Here is a 14,884-nt window from a genome sequence, read left to right on the forward strand (position 1 = left end):
GCACAAAGCATGGATACATTGGTCCTACTGTATATCATCTAGAAGCTACCAGTTAATAGTGATCAACTGGCCTCTTAAAGGTGCACATTTGATGCTAGGTTAGTGATGACACTCTTAAAGGATGCAGCGCAATTCTTCAGGTTGGAAATAGCGTACTAATTCCAATTATGTGATGCCATCTATGTCCCCAGTAGGTATCACATATGGGTCTGGGGTATTATATATGGGTAGAGATAGGAATGACAGTACTCATCTCATCCAATTAGACTCATTCTGGGAATTTGCACTTTTTATCCCCCACCTTTAGGGGAAAAAGTAAGTTCCTTAGTAAAGTGTTGAGTGGTTTGATTTCATATCTGTCATAATCTATCTGGTTTTTGTGTCAGATTGGTGAAGAACATGTGACTATAAAGAGAACTATAACCTCTACATATTTTAGTTATTTGGAGATTGTACCACAGTGGAGACATGAAACCTGGAATATGATCCTATAATTTTCTTATTCTGATCGGATTTTGGTTTTCTTATATAGAAAATCTAAAACTAAGATGTTATTAGCAGTGGTTTTAAAACTCTTATTTTAATGGAAGTTTTGTTCCTTTAGTTGAACCTAAGGCATTAGGACACTTGATTCAAATGATTTTTGTTTGTTTTATTTATAAATAAACAGATCTAATAAAATACCTCAATTTATTTTTTCTTTCATAATATGTTTGTCTTTAGAACTTAGCCCTGAGTTCTTCTATTTTAGATTGTTAGATATAACAGTATCTCACTGGCAAAAATTATATCCATGATTACCTCATAGATGTACTACATCAGTAATTCACAGTGTTCTCTAAGGAGCACTGTGACCTCCAGGAACTTCACCTCAGCATCAATATTGAGGACAAACTAAAACTTGTAATCACCATGTTTTTTTCCAACTTGAAATTTTAATAAGTGTGATGCCATTTGTTTCCATTTTTCACATTTTGTTCTATCACCTGCTAATACTATTAGTACCTTTAAAATAATGGCTAGCTCCTGTATATTTATTTATAGGGATAATAATGCAAAATATCTATTTGAATAAATCACTTATTGATTTATGATCCTAAGTCTCAGGAATTTTCCAAGCAATGGGATATTTTTTTGTATAGAAATATGGGGAAAATTTCCCCCCCTCATATCCAAACTAGATAATTTTTAAGGTATCTTTGTATTCAGGTTGAACTTTTCAAGAAGCCTTTTTTTTAGATTTACTGAGAAAGTGATTACAATAGATTGCTTTTCTTATGATGTTATATATATATTTTATATGTAGGTATATATATGTGTATAATTTTAACATTTACTTAGCTTTAAAACAGCTGAATATATTTCCCTTAATCTTTGAAGAAAATTATCTTAGGATTGAATAGAAGCATAAAAAGCTTATACTGAGAAGGAAATTGTAAGAATTTTATGGCCCAGATAAAGTAGAGAATAATAAAAATAACTACTCTCTAATATCATTTTCTATCTCGAATATACATCTAAATATAGATAGATTTGAAGTATCTGCCCATGTTCTCACATAACATACGTGAACCATTTACATTGAATTCCCAAATCTACATAAGCACAGAACTCTCCACAACTGTTACCACCAGACTGAGTCAGCACATGTACTCCAGTCTTTGCCCCAACCCCACAGAAGTTCCTCAGGGTGATGGGCAGGGAAACATTTGAGCACTTTCTAATATGTCCCTAGTAAGGTTGGCCTAGCATTCTCTTCCAGTCTCCACATAATTGACTTCAATAGCCCCAAATCACAGTTAGGATAAGCACCATGCCCTAGATCAAATAATAAATAGAGCACAGACCATTTCTCAAATAACCCCATCATTACATGCACAATTTTTCTCCATCTCCTTCTTACAGATCTCAGAGAGGGTGAAAGTCATTTCTTCTTACAGATCTCAGGGAGGGTGAAAGTAATAATAGTAAAGAGGACACAAAATCAATCTGTATGCATACATACACATTCAAATTTAAGTGACCCTAGTGTTTTCCTGAAAAACAATGAATGGGAAAGGCCTTATAATTGTGCAGAATGAGAGCTTATTATTGTGTGTTTCCCTAAATCATTGGAATGCTGGAAATTATCTCCTAACATAGGATCTGGAACATATAAATAAATGGCTGAATAATCAAGTGCCAGTAGCCTTCCAAATAGCAATTCTGTGTGTGTGTGTGTGTGTGTGTGTGTGTAATTTGTGTTTGCATATATAACTTTAAATAGAACATATATAGTATTCATATATAGTACATAAAAATCTCTCGTACAAATATCAAGATATATTTAATTACAGTTGTGATGCGTGGTTAAAAGGAGAAATACAGGGATATAATAGGGAGATCTGAAGATCCAGTTCTGTTTTTTGAGGGAATACCATTTAAGCTGAAAAGCAAAAGAAGACATGAATAGCAGTTAACTAGCCAAAAGAGGGTTCTATTACAGAAACTTCAATTTGAAACATTTGCATAAATATCAATTTGGAGATAGATACACACACACACACACACATCCGTGTGTGTGTGTGTGTGTGTGTGTGTGTGTGTGAGCGCTCGTGCACGCTGACATATCTGTGTATATCCATCCAATGCTGGATGATATTGAATTTTTCTGTTCTTTCTGTAATTTAGCAAATATTTTCAAGTCCCTCATACATTTCCTTCCATCATACAATGAACTACATGAGAGCAATAAAATGAAGACAGATAAGATGATCCTTAATCTAATGAAATTTACAATCCAGAGATGTTAATTTAAATAGAAAATAACTTTGACCAATTCATTGAGGAAAATATTCAGGAATCTGGGAGTGTCTGTAAGAGGACACCTGGCTTCATCTGAGGGGTCCAAAAGGCTTCACAGAGGAAGTGGTATTTGTGTTGAGATCTGAAGAATAAGTAGGAGTTAACTAGAAAAAGACATGGAAAGCTTTCAATACATAGGGAATATCAAGTGAAAGAGCCAAGGGGTGTAAGGAATATGACTCTTTTGAAAGCCAGTGTGGTTAAAATGCAAATACAAGGAAGAAACAAATGTGAAGTGAAGCTGGAGAGGCAGAAAGAAGCCAAACCACGCACAATGCAGGACCTTACATATGAGCTCTTAAACCTGTCCTCTCTGTCTCTGGATCATATTCTCGCTCCCCTGTGGTCCAGACCATAGTCAAACATCCCATCGTGTTTAAGGTTTATCCTTTTTGTTTGTATGCATGCTCGTAAAATATGTATCTTTTTCTGACTTACTTAGATCTATCATGACAGATTTCTTTCTGTTTCTCACTTTTTGTTTTTCACTCAGCACTCTGTTTTTATTTTTATTTTTGGGGGGTGTTATAATTTTTGTTTGTTTGTTTAAACCGATCAGTACTGTCACATGTTCATCTCATCCACTGCTTTAGCTACTTTATGGTACTCAACACATATGGCATGCATTTCAAATATTTTATCTGTGTACTCCATTAAAGGTGGGTACTCCAAAGTCCTTTAACTTCCTATTACTATAATTATGATTCATTACATAATACACATATTGGTTCCATCTTGGGTATCTATGAGATAGTTCTTTAAAATACACGTGGATAAAATAAATTCCTGGACGTTAGAATGTGGTCAATTGCAAAAAACGGCTACAAATGTTTCCCCTTACTTTGTCCATGCTTTGTAAATAACTGGTATCATTCCCTAGCCCTTGTATTTGTACTAGCCTTGTGACTTGCTTTGGTCAGTGGGACCATAACCAATGGGATGTAAGCTAAGACTTTTAAAGCATCTGCACATCAGGGCTCGTTCTATTGATGTTTTGGACACTTTGCCATATAAGCAAACCTAAACTAGCCTTATGAATTATGAAAGATATAGAGTGCAAGTCACCAGAATCAGCCCAGATGGCAGCAAGCCAACTCACAGAAGCAGAAGGAGAATAAATGACCTGCAAGTGGTTGCAGATACATGAGTGAACCCAGTTGAGATAACCAAAAGAGATGCCCAACTTAATCAAGTTCAACTATGAACTAAATAAAGATGCTGTTTTGAGCCATTATTTTGGGTGTTTAAAATTGTTTTTTTTTAATGCAATGATAGATAACTGATACAGAAATGGGTACCTGAAAGTGGAGTGCTGCTGTAAGAAAAGCCTAAAATATGGGCAGAAGCAAAACAATGTCCTAAGGAAACTGCTAAAGTAGATTGAAAATGTGGCAATCCATGATACATAGTAGCAGAGCAATTAAATCTAACACCTGCAATAACTTGAAAATTAGAAAATGTACCTAGTGAGTTTGTGCAACTTTGCAAGGTGATTTCTATGCAGAATGTGAAAATGCCAGTTAGATTCTTTCTGCTGTCTATGTTAAGGTACAGGAAGAGAAAGATGAGTCAAAATCAGTTTCTTGAGCTCAGCACTATTGACATTTTGGGATAATAAGTCTGTGTTTGGGGGGATTGTCTTGTTTCTATTTAGCAGGATCACTGGTATCTACCCACTAGAGGCCAGTCACACCCCACCCCCAGTGCCTCCAGATATTGCCAAGTGTCCCCTAAAGGGGAAATCACTCCTGATTGAGAACCACTGAGCTAAGTAAAGAACTTTTCAGTTTGTAAGCAGATTTGAGAGAGAATATTGAAAGTCCTGCAATTCCCGGGTTGAAAAATAAAAGTGTTTCTTATCTTCAGTTTTACCAGCCAGGAAACGATTCTCAAAATAAAACAAGTTTGGCACCAAAGATCATATTAGGCATGTATCTAGAAGACCCTAGGATGAGACCTTTGAAAAATTTAAAGTGGTACCTTGCTCACCCTCTAAGCTATGCAAGAGGATTTCCAAGAGTCGTAAAAGTCTTATTCTAAAGATGTTCAACATGGGGAGGTTTATCTTGAAAAGAATTGTGAGTGTTTTATTGAATGAAGTAGGCTATATTGTGATATACAGAACTTTTCTTTCACATTAATTTTTAAAATTTTTATTCCAATACAAAAACCCAACCAATTTTATCAATTTGATTCTTAATTAATTTGGAGAGAACAGTTATCTAATATTAAATATTTTTATACCAGAGCATTTAATATCCACATATTTATCATCACATTTTCTGTATTAGTTACTTGAGTTTTAAATTTCTCACTTTAAGGGGCATCTGGGTGGCCCAGTCAGTTGAGCATCCAACTCTTGGTTTCTGCTCAGGTCATGATCTCAGGGTCATTAGATCAAGCCCTATGTCCAGCTCCATGTTTAGCGAGGAGACTCCTTGGGATTCTCTCTCCCTCTGCCTCTTCCCCTCCCCGTGCTGGCACTTGCTCTCTCTCTCTCTCAAATAAATGAATCTTTTAAAAAAATTTCTCACATTAAACCTTGTTCATTATTACTAGATTATTCCTAGATATTTCATAATTTTTATACTATTATGAATGGTTTCTTATTTTTATTGTGGACTAGCTACTACATGGCATTTATCACACCATGAATTGCATTTGCTTATTTCTAGAGAAATGCTATTGACTTTTATAACTTGACCTGATATTTCTCAACCTTCCTGAATTATCTTATGTATTTTAACAATTTGTTGATGCTGTTGACTTTTCAAAGTAAATGATGATGCTATCTGCCCAAAATTAGAGTTTTTTATCTCTTTCATTCTGATTGCTATAGTTCTTATGGCTTGTTTTGTTTATTGTTTGTTTTGCTTTTGACTTACTGCCCTAAGTCATCCATTCTTCTGTTAGCCAGTGGCAGTGATAGTGAGTATTCTGTTTTTGAAACGTAAAAACATTGTTTAATTTTCTCCACTAAGAATACCTTTGTTAAAAGTTTCCAGTATATAACTTCTAACATATTTAAAAAAAATCCTTTATTCTTAGTTTCCTAATAGTTATTATCATAAATAAGTTACGAATCTTCAGAAGCTATTTATTCTTTATTGATTGCTCATACTCTACTATTTTCTATCAATGTGATTTATTTGTATATATTTTCTTAACAATGAACCATTCCTACATTCCTAACTGCATTAGTCAGCTCAGCCTGTGTGAGAAAATACAGACTGGGTTACTTAAACAACAGACACTGATTTTCTTATAGTTCTGAGGGCTAAAAGTCTATTATCAAGGAGTCAGCAAACTTGATTTCTGGTGAGAACTCTCTTCCTGGCTTGGATAGACTCATCTTCTCATGATGTGCTCACATGGTCTTTCCTCTCTGTATGCTTACTGGGAACTCTCTGATGTCCCCCCTCCTATTCCAAGGACAGCAACCTTATGGGATCAGGGCCTCACCCTTATGTCATTTAGTCTCAATTACCTCCTTAAAGAATATCTCCAAATATCATCTCATGGAGGTTCAGGGCTTCAACATATGAATTGTGAAGGAACACAATTCAGTCCATAATAATAACTAAAGCTTATTGGATTATGCTGTTTTTATTTTTAAGATAATAGGATCAGATTCACTAATATTTCATTCATATTTGATAAGTTTATTTATAATTTGTATATGAAATTGGATTATGCTATTCTCTTCTTTTATACTGCATACCTGGTTTTAGATTCAAGATTATCCTTGCCTCATAAAATTTCCTGAATAACTTTCCTTTTTTTTTTCTCCTGGAAGGAAAAAACTTATGAGGTAAAAATTAACTACTACTTGAAGTTTTATAGAATTGAATCAAAAGAAGTCTACAGGCCAAGTGCTTTTAGAGAGAGGAACTCCTGAATTTCACTCCAATTTCTTAATATTTGTCTATTTAAATATTATATTTCTTCTTATGCCATTTTGTCAACTTATACATTTCTATTAATATATCTAATTCATGTAAGTTTATATATTCTTATAATTATTATTTTTAAAAATATATTTTAATTCAAAATCTGTTTTTATTTTAGTGTTTTCTTTTAAGTAATCTCTACACCCAACAGGGGGCTGAAGCTCACGACCCTGAGATCAAGAGTCGCATGCTCTACCAACTACCAACTGAGCCAGCCAGGTGCCCCTATTTTAGTGTTTTTGAAATGAAATGTATTTTAATTATTTGTGTTCTCTTCTCTCTCCCCCTCTCATTCACCCCTTTTCTTTCTCACTATTGAGCTCTACAAAATTCAGAAGTCAGAAAATTATGAAACTCACATTATCTGATGAAAGATGCATATATAAAATATACGAAATTCTTAAATGTCAACAATAAGAAAACAAAAACCAAACTAGAAGTGGGCAAAAGTTCTAACCTTGTATGCTTATTCAATGAGTGAATTTAATGAATGACTAAATGAGTGGCTATATCTTTACTTCTAGTTCTCATATTGCTTTCTTTTATCATCACCTAAATTCATTTGTAAATAATTTACAAATGGACCTGTGGATTATGATGACAATTCTCATTTTGTCTTAAATAGTAACCCTGTAGTAAACCAAAACTACTATTATAACCTAGTAACTATGACAGAAGAGTTAAGAACTGATGTCTTACCAAATTGAAGGATATGGAAGTGCATTAGGAGGCATCTCAGTTGAGTCTATTCTAGAGCCATTAAGAGAGAATGTTACTGTTTTTGAACTGTGTTTTGTATTTGTTTTGTTTTCAGTTTTAAAATTTTCACATTTTTGCTCTGTCTGTAAAATTAAGTTTGATGTATAGAATGTCAAATAAACAGATATACCCATAAAAGTCATTAACATTGAAACAGAGCAGTAAAAATAAATAGAAGTCAAGGGGAATCATGAAAGGAAATGGAGAATGTTTAGAGGAAATGAATAGTGATTATTCTATTCAATGAATTCTAGTAAGAAAAAGTTGATGGGTTGGTAGAAAGTATGGAAAAATGTGATGTTATGAGACCATGATCAGATAGAGTAAATCCATATTCTTCTGAACCAGGCAAAATTTTCAGCAAAGATATCATCTACTTTTTAAATTCTTAAAAATCTCAGGTTTAATGAGACATTGAAGGAAGTAGTTTTCAGCTTCAGTAAAGGAAGGATTGGCTTATCCTTAAGGTTCAGGAGAATATTTATGTATCAATACAGATTCACCATTTTTCCCCTTAATAGTATAACTGAAATCATTAATTAGAAAGAAAGTTTCCATTTATTCCTAGTAGATGTTTAATATCAAAGGTATAGTAACATTTGGGGGAGAGGCATTATAGTGTAGCACTTAAAAGAATCCAATCTTAATAGATTCAGATTATTTGATATGACTCCATGATCTGCCACTTTCAAGTTGTGTGACTTTTGGCAATTACCAGTACATTATTTGTCTTAGTTTTTATCAACTTTCAGATGGAGAAATATCAGTGCGTATCTGTTGTGTTTGCTATGCTGATTAAATGAAATTACATATGCAAAGAATGTAGAATAGAGCCTAATATTAAGTACAATATTGATTTTTTTTTGCAAACAAATCTTTGCAAGGTACTATAACCCCAAAAAATAAAAATAAAATCAGTGCTTGTCTAAATAGAGAAAATGATTGATTATGCTGCTTATGTTACTGGGGACAGAGCAACAAGTGAAGGCAATTGAAATGATTGCTCTTATTTTTTGTGCTGAGAATTTTAGAACATTTCAGAACTAAATCAAATAAAAACATCGAGTTACAAGTTCCAAGATAATGAATGTGAGAATGTGAAGATATGTGTATTCATTTTGTTCCAGATATCACAACACGTATTACTGAATAACCATTATTTTAAAACAAAATTGGTTTTAGAACTATGTCTCAAATCATCCCTGAAACTTCACAAGCAGTATCTTAACTGAAAGACTGTTTTTACATCTTCCAACAGTATTAATTTGTGAATCAACCTTATTTTGTCCCCCAAGTCTATTTTTTCTTCAAAGAGCTTTTTAAAGCTTGTCTGGATTAATCAACAAGGAAAAGCAGCACAGATCAATAGAGTGTGAGAGACATGCAATAAATGTTTTAAAGAATTGTTAGTAAAGCCTAAAAAGTCGGTCACTGAAATATTAAGATAATTTTATAGAATATCATTTGTTTTCTACAGACAATTTAAAAAATCTTGCCTGGAGCCTTAGAACAAGCCTCACCACAACTTATTGATGATGTAAATAAAATACAATAAGAATTTTAGCCTCTACATATTGTTAAATGGTTGGAATCTTGTTCACAGGAGCTTAATATTGAAAAGTGTATTGAAATCAAAGTGTGTAAGAGATGGAAATAAAGAATAGAAGTAATAAATAAAGGTATAAGAAAAGGGAAAAAATAATGGTATTAGAGGAAGGCAAGTCATGGGAACAGGAAGAAAAGAAAGAAAGAAAAAAACAACTCTTGGGAGTTGTTTCCATAGAAACTAGCCTCCTCACTGTATTTTGCCATTATAAGACTTTTGATGGAAAGACTTGAATCAGAAAACAGAATAAAATAGATAGTTGACCCTCAATTATAAGGGATTCTAAAGTTCCTTGGATTCACAAAGAGTTCTTATTCTTGTCACATAAATCAATTTATGAGGGAGGATGGGCACTATCTCCAGTCCAAACTCCAGTGGATTCGCATTTAAGTGTCCTCAGCAAGGCCAGCAAAAACATACAAATCTGCCAAAGGAATACATTGACAGAGTTTCTATGAAGTGTTTTCTTTTGCATAGTTAATACATATTTGAAAATAATTATTAAATTATTTATATTACATTTATATTTATATTATATATATTTAAATTTATATTTAAATTATTAATTTATATTATATCTTTTTCTAATAAAACTTACAGTCTAGGGGAAGAGAGGAATATTAACTTAGATGTAAAATAACAAGAATTAGAAGTGCAATGAAGAAAATACGCAGAATTTCATGAGATTCTTTGAGAGAATGCATGGCTAGCATGAAGGAGTAACAAAAACTACAATGAGGAAATTATATTTTAGTAGAGAGCTGAAGGATTATAAGTTAACAGGCAAGGAAGTGACATGCAGAGGTGAAAAAGCCCAGTGTAAGAACCATGGAAATTTTGTGGAACTGAAAGAAAATCAGTGTGGCTAAAATGCAAGTATGTAGCGGAGATGGATGTGAAGCTAAATAAGTATGAAGGGATAATAATATGATGGAATTGCATTCTTTGATAGAATAATTTGTGGAAACCTGATGTCTTAAGAACAGTGAGTCTACTCAATACATGACCCATACACTCTGGTTATTGAGGTCTTCATCAATCTTTTGATTTTAGCCCATAAAATTTGAAGATATTTTGTCAGAATTAGCCCTAATGATTTCATATGTTGATGCCATTATCAATGGCAATTTTTATTTTGATTTTCAGTGCATTGCTACTATATAAAATTTTTTTAAAATCTGATGTTTATAGGTAGATATTGTATTTAGCAAGTTTGCTAAATAATTTAATTTGTGAAGAGTGATACCTAATATCAATCTTATTTATCTTTTTTAAATTGTATTTTCTTGTGTTTTCTTATGTATTAAACCTAAATGCCAGTCATTTTTCATAGAATTAATATAATTTGCTGGATCTATAATACCAGAACATCTCCCTCACTCCCTTTGGACAAAACCCCTAAAATCCAATCTCTCCAGTTGATGTGAATCTGTGCTTCCTATCAGGTGTCCTTATAAGTCACAGCTGGTCCTAGATTTTAGTTAGTGGCCTTACTTATAATCCCTAAGCTTTTTTCTCTAAATACAAACTAAGCAGAGAACTAAGCATTTATCCAGAAATCTATTATAATGCAAATAGCTCTGGAAAATTTCTCACACTCAATTAAAATGGAAAAAAAATAGCATCTTAAATAGATCTCAGTGGGAAAAGTTTTGATTGAATTAACTAGCTGCTTTATCCTCCTATTCCACTTTGTGGTTTGAAACTTAAAATGTACGGGTGTTTTAAATTGTCATAGAAATTTGACAATGAAAGCGTCTGCTCCAGAAAGAAAATAAATCACCTTTTAAGCTCTTGATTTTTTTTAGAAACATTAATGACTATTGCTACCCCATAAGATTATGACATACTAGCTATATATGTAATTATTTATTGTGAAACTTAAAGCTTCCAACACATAGACAAAAATCTAAAGGTTTTACAATGTGATTGCTGCAAGATTTCTTAGTAACCCAACTCATTGAGAATAATAGAAATGTTCATCATCTTGTACTGAAAGTTAAGGGTTCTTTTAAACTCAAGATGCACATGCAACCTATTATTTTACTTTATCATTGTTATTATTTAAAGTTTAATTATAGCAGATCTTGCTGGCAACATTCTATTATAGGCACAGTTTTTCAGGAGTTTATGACTCAATGGTTTGAATTCACATAAGAACAAAACAGCACATAAAGTTGCCAGCCTGTATTTAATTTGTTTTCTAAAAAAGGAATTAAATGGGTTAAGATACTTTTTAAAACAAATAGTACAGAGAATAAATGAATATATAAATTAATACATATTTTTCAAAGATCCATATTTTACTGGCACAGAAAATGAAACAGGTTAATTTTAAAACTGAATATTTTTCTCACTTAAATCTAGTCTTCAACTGCAATTCTGTGTAACTAAGTTTTAAATTATTGTAATCACTGTGATTATTAATGGTAATTTGAAAGATGATATTCTGCACAGTATTATACCCTTAACATATATTTAAAAGGACATTAGGTAGACACTGGTAGAATTACTATTCATCAGAAATACTTGAGATCTTTACAAAAAGGGACAGCAAATAGCTGAAAGAAACTTGTAATTTTATAAATCAAAACATTAGTTAAATATACTGAGAGTTATATACAAATTGTTGTTTAAAAATCATGTTTTCTGCTGTGTGAAAAAGTCCCATTTATTGATATAATATTTTATCTTTACTGTGACTTAAAAATGTGACAGAATAATTAAGAAAAATACAGACCTTCATTATTACGATACAGAATATTGTATAATACATCTGGCTGGGATGCATTACACAGGATAATAATTAATGATGGCATTAGAGGTATTCACCCATTCCCACAAAATATTGTTGCTAGGATGGCATTGCAATATAGTCTATGAAAACCCTATAAATAAATAAAGACTATTAACATACACACATACACACAAAGGAAAAGCTCTTTGAAAAGATCAATGAAAGTGATAAGCTTTTAGGAAGTCTGACCAGAAAAAAAAAAAAAAAAAGAAAAGAAAGGGGGGGAACATAATGACAAAGACACTACAGACAAAGCAGACATCAAAAGGATAATAAGGGAATAATAGTATCTCTACATATCCAAATTGCACAATTTAGATGAAATGGACCAATTCCTAAAAAATGCAAACTAACACAACTCCACAACTTTCATCCAACATGAAACATAATTTTATGGCCCTATAACTTTAATTAAGACATTGAAACCATAATTTTAAAAACTCCCTGAAAAGAAATCTGGCTCTGGTGATTCACTGGAGAATTCTACCAAATTTTTCCTTTCCTTCCTTTCCTTTCCTTTCCTTTCCTTTGCTTTCCTTTCCTTTCCTTTCCTTTCCTTTCCTTTCCTTTCCTTTCCTTTCCTTTCCCTTCCCTCCCCTCCCCTCCCCTTCCCTTCCCTTCCATTCCCTTCCCTTCCCTTCCCTTCCCTTCCCTTCCCTTCCCTTCCCTTCCCTTCCCTTCCTTTCCTTTCCTTTCAAGAGAGGGAGAGAGAGGGGTGAGGAGGAGCAGAGGGAGAGGGAGGGAGAGAGAATCTTAAGCTGACTCCATACCCAGCACAGAGACCTGTTTGAGGCTTGATCTCACGACCCTGAGATCATGACCTGAGCCGAAGTCAAGTCGGATGTTTAAATGACTGAGCCACCCAGGGACTCCAAATTCTACCAAATATTTTAAAAGGAATCCTTGCTAAATTTGTAAATCAAATGTTACCCAATTTCAAAACCAGGCAAAGTCGGTACAAAATTCTAGAAGATAAAATAGTAGAAAATCTTGAGCATCTAGGACTTGGTGAAGAGTTTGTACACATGGGGTGCCTGGGTGGCTCAGTTGGTTAAGTATCTGCCTTCGGTTCAGGTCATGATCTCAGGGTCGTGGATCAAGCCCCATGCAGGGCTCCCTGCTCAGCAAGGAGTCTGCTTCTCCCTCTCACTCTGCTCTTATCTTCTCTCTCAAATAAATAAATTTTTACCGATAACACTGAAAGCACAATCAATAAAATAATAATTGATAAATAGGGCTTCATCAAAATAAAAATTTTACTGTGTGGAAAACCCAGTGAATGAGGATGAAAAGACTCTTATATAGACTGGGAGAAATCAATTGCAAACCACAGAGGTGACAAAAGGAATCACATATATGATATATATAATAATCATATGCTATACATATGACTGATACATATAGATAAATAGATATAGTTATGTATATCTATCTATCTATCTATATCTCATAGATAAAGAACTCTCAAAATTCAACAATACAAAAATCAAACAAGTCCAAATAAAAAATGGGCAAAAGACATGAAGGAATATTTTTTTTCTCCTGTGAAGTTTTACCAGAAAAAAATTCCTAATCTGTTCTCTTACACTTCTTAGCACACTACAATTTACTTCTGAATGGTTTACTTGCCAAATAGATGGAAAGGATTATCGGTCTAAGAAAAAGTCCCAGATCAATAGAGCTTTTATTGCATCTTTAAAATATTCACAGATCAGTCTGAAAAATCATCCAGGATCTTGTTGTTTCTGTAGGTGAAAAACTTAGATCTTATTCATCAGCCTGCTGGACTGTTCCTTTTTCAGAAACATAGATACCATCCAAAAACTTTCTGATATCCTTGTTTTTAACTGCTGTGGCTTGCTGAATCAAAGCAGCTGAGTTTGATACAAGTTCAATGTCATTTCCTTGAAGAAGTAACTCATCATCACTCTGGGCTTGAGATATTTAAACAAGCAACACCTGGCCTCATCCAAATCCTCTATATCCAAAATACATCTGTATTTTTCACCCAAGAAATTTTGGATTTCAACAAAAGAACCATTCTCCTGAATAACAACATTGATGGGGAAGTGAGCATACACAGACCTCATCTTGTAACAGAAGCCCAGAGTAATGCCCGGGATCACGTTCTGTACCTGACTACAGATAGTGCAAACATTAGCCAGTTCTTTCCTAGTTCCCCACCATTTGTCAACTCGGAACCTCTTTTTTCTTTTTTTCTTTTCTTTTTCTTTTCTTTTCTTTTCTTTTTCTTTTCTTTTTCTTTTCTTTTCTTTTCTTTTTCTTTTCTTTTCCTTTCTTTTTCTTTTCTTTTCTTTTCTTTTCTTTTTCTTTTTCTTTTCTTTTCTTTTCTTTTCTTTTCTTTTCTTTTCTTTTCTCTTTTCTTTCCTTTCCTTTCCTTTCCTTTCCTTTCTTTTCCTTTCCTTTCCTTTCCTTTCCTTTCCTTTCCTTTCCTTTCCTTTCCTTTCCTTTCCTTTCCAAGGAGACTGAGTTCTACACTGATGTGATTGAAGTCCCTTTGGGGCCCTTTACAGTAACTGCACATCCTTTGAGTGATGTCAACATTTTCTGGAATGTTGACAGTCTGATTGCTGAGAATGGTCTTCATTCTCACAGTAGATGTGGAAAACAACAACATGAAGGAATGTATATAGGCATGGAAAAGTATATAGGCATGGCTGATAAACATATGATAAGCTTTTCAACATAATTAGTCATCAAAGAAATGCAAATTAAGGCAATGTTGAAACATCACTATAAACCTATTAGAACAGCTAACACTTCAAATAATATGAAACAGTGATGATATTAAATGGCACTGAGATGCAGATAAATGAGAACCTGTGTATCACTGGTAGGATGCACATAAAATGGTACAGCCACAGTGGAAAACATTTGGACAATTTCTTAAACGTGCACTTACCATAT

The 14,884-nt window shown here is 33.3% G+C and overlaps 1 pseudogene; it reads right to left on the reverse strand.

Moving 5' to 3' along the window:
• Positions 1-13,723: 13,723 nt before the first annotated feature.
• LOC114210698 (large ribosomal subunit protein uL6-like) lies at positions 13,724-14,564 on the reverse strand (annotated as a pseudogene).
• Between the last annotated feature and the right edge of the window lie 320 nt (positions 14,565-14,884).

The sequence above is a fragment of the Eumetopias jubatus genome, unplaced genomic scaffold, assembly GCF_037043125.1.
Source record: "Eumetopias jubatus isolate StellerSeaLion01/CBP00866 unplaced genomic scaffold, mEumJub1_p1.0 scaffold_14, whole genome shotgun sequence".
NCBI classification, from domain to species: domain Eukaryota; kingdom Metazoa; phylum Chordata; class Mammalia; order Carnivora; family Otariidae; genus Eumetopias; species Eumetopias jubatus.